The sequence below is a fragment of the Leuciscus leuciscus genome (genome assembly GCF_965113295.1).
Source record: "Leuciscus leuciscus genome assembly, chromosome: 15".
In the NCBI taxonomy this organism is placed as follows: domain Eukaryota; kingdom Metazoa; phylum Chordata; class Actinopteri; order Cypriniformes; family Leuciscidae; genus Leuciscus; species Leuciscus leuciscus.
Window position 1 is genome coordinate 1350358 of NC_138739.1, and position 13415 is coordinate 1363772.

A 13415-nucleotide genomic window follows, 5' to 3' on the forward strand; every position below is an offset into this window, starting at 1 on the left:
TTAGTAAACTTCACCAAACTTGGTACACATGTGTCAGAGGTCAATCTGAGGTCACAGTAAAAAAATTGCGTCGATTGGCCACATGGTGGCGCTATAAAACAAAAAAAACGTATAGACACCTGACCGTTTTTCCGAATGACTTGAAATTTGATATGCAGTGACTTGGCCCAAGGGGCCATGTATGTCTAAAAGGAAATTGCCGTATCTCGAAAAAAATGGCCGCCATTGGCCAATGAAATTTGAGCACCGTTAACGAAGTCCGATCGGAACGAAACTCGATGGGCATGTTCGACTCATGGCCCTAGAGGTCTGTAAGAATTTTTAAAGAAATCGGCCACTAGTTGGCGCTAACGAGTTTTATGGCTCTGTAATCACGTGGTGTTACACTTATCATCACAAAATGCATATCATCTGATAGATCTGCTCATGCTGAACAACTTTGCCTCAAGAACCATTGCTGTCAATCAAACCGTTCATTAAATATTCATGAATATGTTAAAAACCTACTTTTGCGAACTAGTCCCTGGTTTTTCGCCCGATCGGAACCAGACCAGTCTAGGACAATTCTCTGGACTCTCTAGATCAATAATTATCGAAAAAAAGTTGAACTTTTGCATTTGGGTGGCTGTAATAGGGTAATTTATAAAAAGGGGCGTGGCAAAATACACTAAAATGCCTATAAATCATAAATGAAAACTCAGAACTTCACAAAAATTGGTGAGCATATGTGACATAACATCATTAACAAGCATGCCAAATTTTATGGAGATCGGACCAAAGGTGGCGCTATAACTGTTAAAAAGCTTTAAAACCATATATTTCCCATGGTAAACTGCCTGTATTGGCTGTAAATGGTCTTTTCCGTCTATTATGTCAGTTGTTAAATGCTTGCTAAATAAAACTTAATGTCTTTTGATGCTTGTGTGCTTAAAGGCCTTAAAGGCCTTAACTGCTTGAACCCCGATAAATGCTGCTTGCAGCTTTAATTAGGGGTTCAAGCACGAAGTGCTGAAACCCTATTGTAATTGTACTGATTTTTATTATTATTATTAGGGGTTCAAGCATGAAATGCTGAAACCCTATTGTAATTGTAAGGATTCGTAAAACGCATCGTGCAGGACAAACCGTAAGGCCTAGAGACGTGAAACCTGGCCAGATGGTAGGCCTCAATTTGGGGACAACCTATCAGAGTATGACCCCAATTGGCCCATAGGTGGCGCTACAGCAACCAAAAGTACTAAATCGCTCATAACTCTTAGACCGCTTGTCCCAGGATCAAGTGTCTTATATCGTTGGAATCCTTGGCTCAAGGCGGACAAAATGGCTATCTCAGATTTGGATGTAGGCAGGGAAAATTTTCTGCTATGTCGGATTTTGTCCAAAACCTACTTTTGCGAACTAGTCCCTGGTTTTTGGCCCGATCGGAACCAAACCAGTCTAGGACAATTCTCTGGACTCTCTAGATCAATAATTATCGAAAAAAAGTTGAACTTTTGCATTTGGGTGGCTGTAACAGGGTCATTTAGAAAAGGGGCGTGGCAAAATACACTAAAAAGCCTATAAATCCCAAATGAAAACTCAGAACTTCACAAAAATTGATGAGCATATGTGTCAGAACATGGTGAGGAAGCATGCAGAGTTTCATGGAGATCGGACCATAGGTGGCGCTATAACTGGCAAAAAGCCTTCATTCTTATTAGGGGTTCAAGCATGAAATGCTGAAACCCTATTGTAATTGTAAGGATTCGTAAAACGCATCGTGCAGGACAAACCGTAAGGCCTAGAGACGTGAAACCTGGCCAGATGGTAGGCCTCAATTTGGGGACAACCTATCAGAGTATGACCCCAATTGGCCCATAGGTGGCGCTACAGCAACCAAAAGTACTAAATCGCTCATAACTCTTAGACCGCTTGTCCCAGGATCAAGTGTCTTATATCGTTGGAATCCTTGGCTCAAGGCGGACAAAATGGCTATCTCAGATTTGGATGTAGGCAGGGAAAATTTTCTGCTATGTCGGATTTTGTCCAAAACCTACTTTTGCGAACTAGTCCCTGGTTTTTGGCCCGATCGGAACCAAACCAGTCTAGGACAATTCTCTGGACTCTCTAGATCAATAATTATCGAAAAAAAGTTGAACTTTTGCATTTGGGTGGCTGTAACAGGGTCATTTAGAAAAGGGGCGTGGCAAAATACACTAAAAAGCCTATAAATCCCAAATGAAAACTCAGAACTTCACAAAAATTGATGAGCATATGTGTCAGAACATGGTGAGGAAGCATGCAGAGTTTCATGGAGATCGGACCATAGGTGGCGCTATAACTGGCAAAAAGCCTTCATTCTTATTAGGGGTTCAAGCATGAAATGCTGAAACCCTATTGTAATTGTAAGGATTCGTAAAACGCATCGTGCAGGACAAACCGTAAGGCCTAGAGACGTGAAACCTGGCCAGATGGTAGGCCTCAATTTGGGGACAACCTATCAGAGTATGACCCCAATTGGCCCATAGGTGGCGCTACAGCAACCAAAAGTACTAAATCGCTCATAACTCTTAGACCGCTTGTCCCAGGATCAAGTGTCTTATATCGTTGGAATCCTTGGCTCAAGGCGGACAAAATGGCTATCTCAGATTTGGATGTAGGCAGGGAAAATTTTCTGCTATGTCGGATTTTGTCCAAAACCTACTTTTGCGAACTAGTCCCTGGTTTTTGGCCCGATCGGAACCAAACCAGTCTAGGACAATTCTCTGGACTCTCTAGATCAATAATTATCGAAAAAAAGTTGAACTTTTGCATTTGGGTGGCTGTAACAGGGTCATTTAGAAAAGGGGCGTGGCAAAATACACTAAAAAGCCTATAAATCCCAAATGAAAACTCAGAACTTCACAAAAATTGATGAGCATATGTGTCAGAACATGGTGAGGAAGCATGCAGAGTTTCATGGAGATCGGACCATAGGTGGCGCTATAACTGGCAAAAAGCCTTCATTCTTATTAGGGGTTCAAGCATGAAATGCTGAAACCCTATTGTAATTGTAAGGATTCGTAAAACGCATCGTGCAGGACAAACCGTAAGGCCTAGAGACGTGAAACCTGGCCAGATGGTAGGCCTCAATTTGGGGACAACCTATCAGAGTATGACCCCAATTGGCCCATAGGTGGCGCTACAGCAACCAAAAGTACTAAATCGCTCATAACTCTTAGACCGCTTGTCCCAGGATCAAGTGTCTTATATCGTTGGAATCCTTGGCTCAAGGCGGACAAAATGGCTATCTCAGATTTGGATGTAGGCAGGGACAATTTTCTGCTATGTCGGATTTTGTCCAAAACCTACTTTTGCGAACTAGTCCCTGGTTTTTGGCCCGATCGGAACCAAACCAGTCTAAGACAATTCTCTGGACTCTCTAGATCAATAATTATCGAAAAAAAGTTGAACTTTTGCATTTGGGTGGCTGTAACAGGGTCATTTAGAAAAGGGGCGTGGCAAAATACACTAAAAAGCCTATAAATCCCAAATGAAAACTCAGAACTTCACAAAAATTGATGAGCATATGTGTCAGAACATGGTGAGGAAGCATGCAGAGTTTCATGGAGATCGGACCATAGGTGGCGCTATAACTGGCAAAAAGCCTTCATTCTTATTAGGGGTTCAAGCATGAAATGCTGAAACCCTATTGTAATTGTAAGGATTCGTAAAACGCATCGTGCAGGACAAACCGTAAGGCCTAGAGACGTGAAACCTGGCCAGATGGTAGGCCTCAATTTGGGGACAACCTATCAGAGTATGACCCCAATTGGCCCATAGGTGGCGCTACAGCAACCAAAAGTACTAAATCGCTCATAACTCTTAGACCGCTTGTCCCAGGATCAAGTGTCTTATATCGTTGGAATCCTTGGCTCAAGGCGGACAAAATGGCTATCTCAGATTTGGATGTAGGCAGGGAAAATTTTCTGCTATGTCGGATTTTGTCCAAAACCTACTTTTGCGAACTAGTCCCTGGTTTTTGGCCCGATCGGAACCAAACCAGTCTAGGACAATTCTCTGGACTCTCTAGATCAATAATTATCGAAAAAAAGTTGAACTTTTGCATTTGGGTGGCTGTAACAGGGTCATTTAGAAAAGGGGCGTGGCAAAATACACTAAAAAGCCTATAAATCCCAAATGAAAACTCAGAACTTCACAAAAATTGATGAGCATATGTGTCAGAACATGGTGAGGAAGCATGCAGAGTTTCATGGAGATCGGACCATAGGTGGCGCTATAACTGGCAAAAAGCCTTCATTCTTATTAGGGGTTCAAGCATGAAATGCTGAAACCCTATTGTAATTGTAAGGATTCGTAAAACGCATCGTGCAGGACAAACCGTAAGGCCTAGAGACGTGAAACCTGGCCAGATGGTAGGCCTCAATTTGGGGACAACCTATCAGAGTATGACCCCAATTGGCCCATAGGTGGCGCTACAGCAACCAAAAGTACTAAATCGCTCATAACTCTTAGACCGCTTGTCCCAGGATCAAGTGTCTTATATCGTTGGAATCCTTGGCTCAAGGCGGACAAAATGGCTATCTCAGATTTGGATGTAGGCAGGGAAAATTTTCTGCTATGTCGGATTTTGTCCAAAACCTACTTTTGCGAACTAGTCCCTGGTTTTTGGCCCGATCGGAACCAAACCAGTCTAGGACAATTCTCTGGACTCTCTAGATCAATAATTATCGAAAAAAAGTTGAACTTTTGCATTTGGGTGGCTGTAACAGGGTCATTTAGAAAAGGGGCGTGGCAAAATACACTAAAAAGCCTATAAATCCCAAATGAAAACTCAGAACTTCACAAAAATTGATGAGCATATGTGTCAGAACATGGTGAGGAAGCATGCAGAGTTTCATGGAGATCGGACCATAGGTGGCGCTATAACTGGCAAAAAGCCTTCATTCTTATTAGGGGTTCAAGCATGAAATGCTGAAACCCTATTGTAATTGTAAGGATTCGTAAAACGCATCGTGCAGGACAAACCTGTAGCGTTTATACGCCCACGTATAAATATTATTAATTATTATTCATAACGGAATATGACCAATAATTAATATTTTAATTATTTTTAATTATCTTCAGAATTTACTGTAGCAGAATCAATAGTATGATCATTTTATCAGTTCATCCAATGAACAGAAAGCATAAACAAGTATTAACTCTAGGAAATATAATATCTTCCTGGTCAAGAAAGAATTAATCCCCAGCTAACAATAAATTACGAAGTAAATTAAGGGTAACAGCATGTAACTTAAATCGAAGTTCAAGACAATAAATCTGATAAGCACACACGAGTAATCTCTTTTAAATACAAACAATACTTTATTGATTATATAGACTACTAACACATAAAGCTAATATCTAACACAAACACACGCACACACACACATACACATTCATACGCGTTGCAGAAAGGGATAGAGTGAGGAAAGAGTGGGTTTAAGAGTGAAAGGATGAAATCTCACGATTCCATATACACTATGACCTGAACAAACCATCAATCATTAATTTAACCCTTCTATCGTTTTAGGCAGGTTATTAAAGTTATATAAATACACCAGTTAAGATTTTAGCCTGCATGGAGGTACTTGCGTATTTGCTTTTGGGGATTCCCTTTTTGTTGCGTGAAAGGGGTTTTCCCGGTCCGTTCGGTCTCCTCGTGCCTGATGTCTGGATCACGGGGTCAGTCACGTGGTGTGCTGGCGGAATTAAAGTCTTTGTTTGAAGCTGGCTTTGCAGAAGAAACGTGGCTCGAAATCTTGTCGCAAAACTTAACTTAGAACCGACACTCACAACGGAAAAGAAATGAAACTAAGAAAAGAAAGGAAATTGAGAGTAGATGATGATGGCTTGAATGAAGCTATTTAACCCATGTTCTTCAGATCTTGATTTGGGTTATTTCGTTTGCGCGTTTACATGGTTCCTATAGAGAGAGAGAGAGCTTCGAGAGCAGCGAGAGAGAGAGAGCGAGAGAGAGCAGCGAGAGAGAGAGCTTTGTTTTTGGGTCTAAGGTTTTAAACTAAAATTTTGTCCAACCTCCAGGATGAGTTCTGGCCAATTAGACACTGGCTGAATTTAGGAGGTGACGTTCTTTTCAGTTCTGATCGTAAATCATGCTTATCTGTGCTCTCCTTACTAACAGAGAGAACAGGGGCCACAGTTTAGACATGATTTCTAATTAAAAGAAGATCAAAACATATTACACCGATATCATTCAAGCCATCTTGCTAGTTGTGTTCGTAAGATAGCATTGATATGAAACAGTACACACTTTCATTCATTCACTCCTTCTAATAGTTAATATAATAACTATTACCTGAATTAAATGGGATCAAAACATATTATCTTATTAAAATATACATATAAGTGGTGGAAACAACCCAGGATTAGGTAGTTGCATGATTGTTTGATCATGAGTCCATTGAAAATTGTTCTTGAATGATTTTATGTATAGTTATTGATAAGAATCAGTTCTCTGGTGAAGAGACAGAACTCTGTTTGTTCAGAGGTCTTAATGAGGAGGTGTTCAGGAATGTAGTCGGGGGTTTCAGTAACATCTGCTGGTGTCGATTCTTCTTCTAAAGGGTCTTTTGCAGACTCTCTGGCACCGGGATGGGTGACTTATGGCTCTGGTCTGTGCGGACACTGTCTTTATCTTAACCAGTCCGTATTAGGCCACAAAGCTAGCCATTGACCAGTTATGTGATAGTGCCGGGGGCTCCTTCAATTAGTCAGACCGGTGATGATCATGAGACGTTCTGAACAAATCTTCCCCCCTCAGTCATCGAGAAGTAGAGATTTTGAATTAATATTCAAAAAGAAGATTAGTTGGTGGTTGCTTTCTACCCATTGTCGTTACAAACCGTAAGGCCTAGAGACGTGAAACCTGGCCAGATGGTAGGCCTCAATTTGGGGACAACCTATCAGAGTATGACCCCAATTGGCCCATAGGTGGCGCTACAGCAACCAAAAGTACTAAATCGCTCATAACTCTTAGACCGCTTGTCCCAGGATCAAGTGTCTTATATCGTTGGAATCCTTGGCTCAAGGCGGACAAAATGGCTATCTCAGATTTGGATGTAGGCAGGGAAAATTTTCTGCTATGTCGGATTTTGTCCAAAACCTACTTTTGCGAACTAGTCCCTGGTTTTTGGCCCGATCGGAACCAAACCAGTCTAGGACAATTCTCTGGACTCTCTAGATCAATAATTATCGAAAAAAAGTTGAACTTTTGCATTTGGGTGGCTGTAACAGGGTCATTTAGAAGCACTCTGGGATGACGATTCTAGCACACAAAACATAAACACGCATATGAGCCACTTATACAATATTTTATTTGTTTTCTTAGGAAGTTAGAAAACGTAGAATTTATGAAGATAGCATGTATTAACTCACCGTCCGCGGCTGCCATAGTGTCCCGACTTGTCCCTCCACTAACAGAGGGACGGTGACCCAGCACACCGTCCATCAAGTCGAACCATGGAAAGTTCCTTCTCTGGGCACTGCTTTGTCCATTGTGCGTTTTAATCGCCTTGTACTGCGCCCGCAACTTCTTCTTTATTCCCGAACTTGAAGCGTTGTTCGCTGAATTGCTATAAATCCCATTGTTAGCTTAGCAAGTTCAGCAACGATGTATTTTATAACGTCCTCGTTTCTGCACACGCCGTCAAATTGACGTTGTACCCTTTCTTCTGCCCAAATGCTCAGAAGAGCTTTGGTATCTTCGACAGACCAGTACAGGCGATTCTCCATTTCGAGCAGCGTTTATTTTTCGCGATATAAAAAAGTGAAATGTGCATCTTGCCGCAGACCATAACTTTCCCTAACACCGATAAACTCCGCCTTTTACCTTGACCACGCCTCTAGCCCGAGCTGGCCCAAGGTATTCGATGGGCCAGAAATCCTGGCCGTTGGCCCCGAGTAAGCACCGATCAAGCCCCGGAAGTGACAGTGACTATATCAATTTCACCCATGGATCATTTTGATGCTCTCACATGTTTGAAACGAACAATGATGGATTGTGATGAAATTTGTTTTGAATTGGGACTGGCGAATCCCCGTCCATACTGTCAATGACCGTTCGCAAAGACCCGCCCACTTTAGTTACTGTTGCAGGACTCTCACACCGCACTCAACAGGACTCTCACACCACACCAAGTTCTCACGCAGTGAAAAATACATTGCAGATCAGAGAAAAGACTGCGCGCTGACAGACAAGTACTTTTGATATGAAACAAAGTCTCACCTTTCAAATGTAGTCATTTTTTAGAGACATTTAAACAATAAATACCGTTGTGTGACTCTTTAATGTGTCTGACAGATCGCTGTAGACTCGAGGCTCAGTTAAAGCTGCTCGTGAACCGATCATCAATTGGTGAGCATATGTGACATAACATCATTAACAAGCATGCCAAATTTTATGGAGATCGGACCAAAGGTGGCGTTATAACTGTTAAAAAACTTTAAAACCATACATTTCCTATGGTACATTGCCTGTATTGGCTCTAAATAGTGTTTTCCATCTATTATGTCAGTGGTTACATGCTTGCTAAATAAAACTTAATCACTTTTGATGCTTTTGTGCTTAAAGGCCTTAACTGCTTGAACCCCGATAAATGCTGCTTGCAGCTTTAATTATTATTAGGGGTTCAAGCACGAAGTGCTGAAACCCTATTGTAATTGTACTGATTTTTATTATTATTATTCTTCTGCCGTAAAACGCATCGTGCAGCCCAAACCGTAAGGGCTAGAGCCTTGAAACTTTGCCAGATGGTAGTACAAAAATCGAGGAGAGGTTATCAAATTATGACGCCGATTGGCCCATAGGTGGCGCTATAGCAACCAAATGCGCGAAACTGCTCATAACTCCTAGACGGTAAGTCATAGACTCAAGTGTCTTATATCATTGGAAAGCTGGACGCCTGACGAACAAAACGTATATCTCCGATTTTATTTCCGTCATGATAGATTTTCCGCCATTTTGAATTTTGTCAAAAACCTACTTTTGCAAACTAGTCCCTGGTTTTTCGTCCGATCGGAACCAAACCAGAGCAGAATTGTTCTCTGAAGTCTGAAGATCAATAATTATCGAAAAAAAGTCGAAATTCCGATTCCTGGTCGCTAGGGGGTGATAAATTAAGGTTGTGGGAGGAGCCTATTTTACTAAAATGGCTATAACTCGAGAAGTAAATGAGATATCTTCACCAAACTTGGCACACATGTTTAAGAGGTCAATCTGAGGTCAGAGTAAAAAAAATTGCGTCGATTGGCCACATGGTGGCGCTATAAACAAAAAAAAAACATATAGACACCTGACCGTTTTTCCAAATGACTTGAAATTTGGTATGCAGTGTCTTGGCCCAAGGGGCCACCTATGTCTAAAAGGATATTGGCGTATCTCGAAAAACATGGCCGCCATTGGCCAATGAGGTTTGACCACCGTTAACGAAGTCCGATCGGAGCGAAACTCGGTGGGCATGTTCGGCTCAAGCCCCTAGAGGTCTGTGAGAATTTTGAAAGAAATCGGCCACTAGTTGGCGCTAACGAGTTTTATGGCTCTGTAATCACGTGGTGTTACACTGATCATCACAAAATGCATATCATCTTATAGATCTGCTCATGCTGAACAACTTTGCCTCAAGAACCATTGCTGTCAATCAAACACTTAATTAAATATTCATGAATATGTTAAAAACCTACTTTTGCGAACTAGTCCCTGGTTTTTCGCCCGATCGGAACCAGACCAGTCTAGGACAATTCTCTGGACTCTCTAGAACAATAATTATTGAAAAAAAGTTGAACTTTTGCATTTGGGTGGCTGTAATAGGGTAATTTATAAAAAGGGGCGTGGCAAAATACACTAATTTGCCTATAAATCATAAATGAAAACTCAGAACTTCACAAAAATTGGTGAGCATATGTGACATAACATCATTAACAAGCATGCCAAATTTTATGGAGATCGGACCAAAGGTGGCGCTATAACTGTTAAAAAGCTTTAAAACCATATATTTCCCATGGTAAACTGCCTGTATTGGCTGTAAATGGTCTTTTCCGTCTATTATGTCAGTTGTTAAATGCTTGCTAAATAAAACTTAATGTCTTTTGATGCTTGTGTGCTTAAAGGCCTTAAAGGCCTTAACTGCTTGAACCCCGATAAATGCTGCTTGCAGCTTTAATTAGGGGTTCAAGCACGAAGTGCTGAAACCCTATTGTAATTGTACTGATTTTTATTATTATTATTATTATTATTATTATTATTATTATTATTATTCTTCCGCCGTAAAACGCATCGTGCAGCCCAAACCGTAAGTGCTAGAGACATGAAACTTGGCCAGATGGTAGTACAAAAATCGAGGAGAGGTTATCAAATTATGACGCTGATTGGCCCATAGGTGGCGCTATAGCAACCAAAAGCGCGAAACTGGTCATAACTCCTAGACGGTAAGTCATAGACTCAAGTGTCTTATATCATTGGAAAGCTGGACGCCTGACGAACAAAACGTATATCTCCGATTTTATTTCCGTCATGATAGATTTTCCGCCATTTTGAATTTTGTCAAAAACCTACTTTTGCAAACTAGTCCCTGGTTTTTCGTCCGATCGGAACCAAACCAGAGCAGAATTGTTCTCTGGAGTCTGACGATCAATAATTATCGAAAAAAAGTCGAAATTCCGATTCCTGGTCGCTAGGGGGTGATAAATTAAGGTTGTGGGAGGAGCCTATTTTACTAAAATGGCTATAACTCGAGAAGTAAATGAGATATCTTCACCAAACTTGGCACACATGTTTAAGAGGTCAATCTGAGGTCACAGTAAAAAAAAGTGCGTCGATTGGCCACATGGTGGCGCTATAAACAAAAAAAAAACATATAGACACCTGACCGTTTTTCCGAATGACTTGAAATTTGGTATGCAGTGTCTTGGCCCAAGGGGCCACCTATGTCTAAAAGGATATTGGCGTATCTCGAAAAACATGGCCGCCATTGGCCAATGAGGTTTGAGCACCGTTAACGAAGTCCGATCGGAGCGAAACTCGGTGGGCATGTTCGGCTCAAGCCCCTAGAGGTCTGTAAGAATTTTGAAAGAAATCGGCCACTAGTTGGCGCTAACGAGTTTTATGGCTCTGTAATCACGTGGTGTTACACTGATCATCACAAAATCCATATCATCTTATAGATCTTTTATTGAAATTGCCTCAAGAACCATTGCTGTCAATCAAACACTTAATTAAATATTCATGAATATGTTAAAAACCTACTTTTGCGAACTAGTCCTTGGTTTTTCGCCCGATCGGAACCAGACCAGTCTAGGACAATTCTCTGGACTCTCTAGATCAATAATTATTGAAAAAAAGTTTAACTTTTGCATTTGGGTGGCTGTAATAGGGTAATTTATAAAAGGGGCGTGGCAAAATACACTAAAATGCCTATAAATCATAAATGAAAACTCAAAACTTCACAAAAATTGGTGAGCATATGTGACATAACATCATTAACAAGCATGCCAAATTTTATGGAGATCGGACCAAAGGTGGCGCTATAACTGTTAAAAAGCTTTAAAACCATATATTTCCCATGGTAAACTGCCTGTATTGGCTGTAAATGGTCTTTTCAGTCTATTATGTCAGTTGTTAAATGCTTTCTAAATAAAACTTAATGTCTTTTGATACTTGTGTGCTTAAAGGCCTTAAAGGCGTTAACTGCTTGAACCCCGATAAATGCTGCTTGCAGCTTTAATTATTATTATTATTATTATTTTCCCCTAAAACGCATCGTGCAGACCAAACCGTAAGAGCTGGAACCTTGAAACTTGGCCAAATGGTAGTCCTCAATTTGGGGAGAACCTATCAAAGTATGACCCCAATTGGCCCATAGGTGGCGCTATAGCAACCAAAAGCTCGAAACTGCTCATAACTCCTAGACCGTATGTCGTAGACTCAAGTGTCTTATATCTTTGGAAAGCTGGTCTCATGAAGGTCAAAACGTATATCTCCGATTTCATTTCCGGTATGCAAATTTTCCGCCATTTTGAATTATGTCAAAAACCTACTTTTGCGAACTAGTCCCTGTTTTTTTCTCCGATCGGAACCAAACCAGTACAGAAATGTTCTCTGGAGTCTGCTTATCAATAATTATCGAAAAAAAGTCGAAATTCCGATTCCTGGTCGCTAGGGGGTGATAAATTAGTGTTGTGGGAGGAGCCTATTTTACTAAAATGGCTATAACTCGAGATGTAAATGAGATATCTTCACCAAACTTGGTACACATGTGTATGAGTTCAATCTGAGATCACAGTAAAAAAATCGTGACAATTGAACACTAGGTGGCGCTATAACATGAAAAAAACATGAAAAGGGCTATAACCACCTGACCGTTAGTCCGATTGACTTGAAAATTGGTATGCAGTGTCTTGGTCCAAGGTGCCATGTATGTCTATGAGGACATTGGCGTATCTCAAAAAACATGGCCGCCATCGACCAATGAAATTTGAGCACCTATTAGACAAGGTTAACGGTGGCCAATCGGAATGAAACTCGATGGGCATGTTCGACTCATGGCCCTAGAGGTCTGTAAGAGTTTTGAAAGAAATCGGCCACTAGTTGGCGCTAACGAGTTTTATGGCTCTGTAATCACGTCGTGTAAAACTTAACAACTTTTGATGCTTTTGTGCTTAAATGCATTAAAGGCCTTAACTGCTTGAACCCCGATAAATGCTGCTTGCAGCTTTAATTAGGGGTTCAAGCACGAAGTGCTGAACACCTATTGTTATTGTAAGGATTTTTATTATTATTATTTTCCCCTAAAACGCATCGTGCAGCCCAAACCGTAAATGCTGGAGACTTGAAACTCAGCCAAATGGTAGTCCTCAATTTGGGGAGAACCTATCAAAGTATGACAACGATTGGCCAATAGGTGGCGCTACAGCAAGCAAAAGTATGAAATCAGCCATAACTCCTAGACCGTTTGTCATAGACTCAAGTATCTTATATCACTGTAATCCTTGGCTCAAGACGGACAAAATGTATATCTCCGATTTCATTTCCGCCTGGAAAAATTTTCCGCCATTTTGAATTTTGTCCAAAACCTACTTTTGCGAACTAGTCCCTGGTTTTTTGCCTGATCGGAACCAAAAAAGTGCATACATGTTCTCTGGAGTCTGGTTATCAATAATTATCGAAAAAAAGTTGAAATTTCGATCCACGGTTGCTAAGGGGCGTCAAAACGTTTGCAGGAGGCGGAGCTCATTTTACTAAAATGGCTATAACTCGTGAACGAAATGAGATATTTTCACCAAACTCGGTACACATGTGTAAGAGGTCAATCTGAGGTCACAGTAAAAAAAATGCGTCGATTGGCCACATGGTGGCGCTATAAACAAAAAAAAACATA

At 41.0% G+C, this 13415-nt stretch overlaps 1 long non-coding RNA gene across 1 annotated transcript; it reads left to right on the forward strand.

Moving 5' to 3' along the window:
• Positions 1-674: 674 nt before the first annotated feature.
• LOC309475870 lies at positions 675-11851 on the forward strand. The gene is made up of 2 exons (XR_014197881.1): positions 675-1100; positions 11757-11851. It is a non-coding gene; the product is annotated as an uncharacterized lncRNA (long non-coding RNA).
• The last annotated feature ends 1564 nt before the right edge of the window (positions 11852-13415 follow it).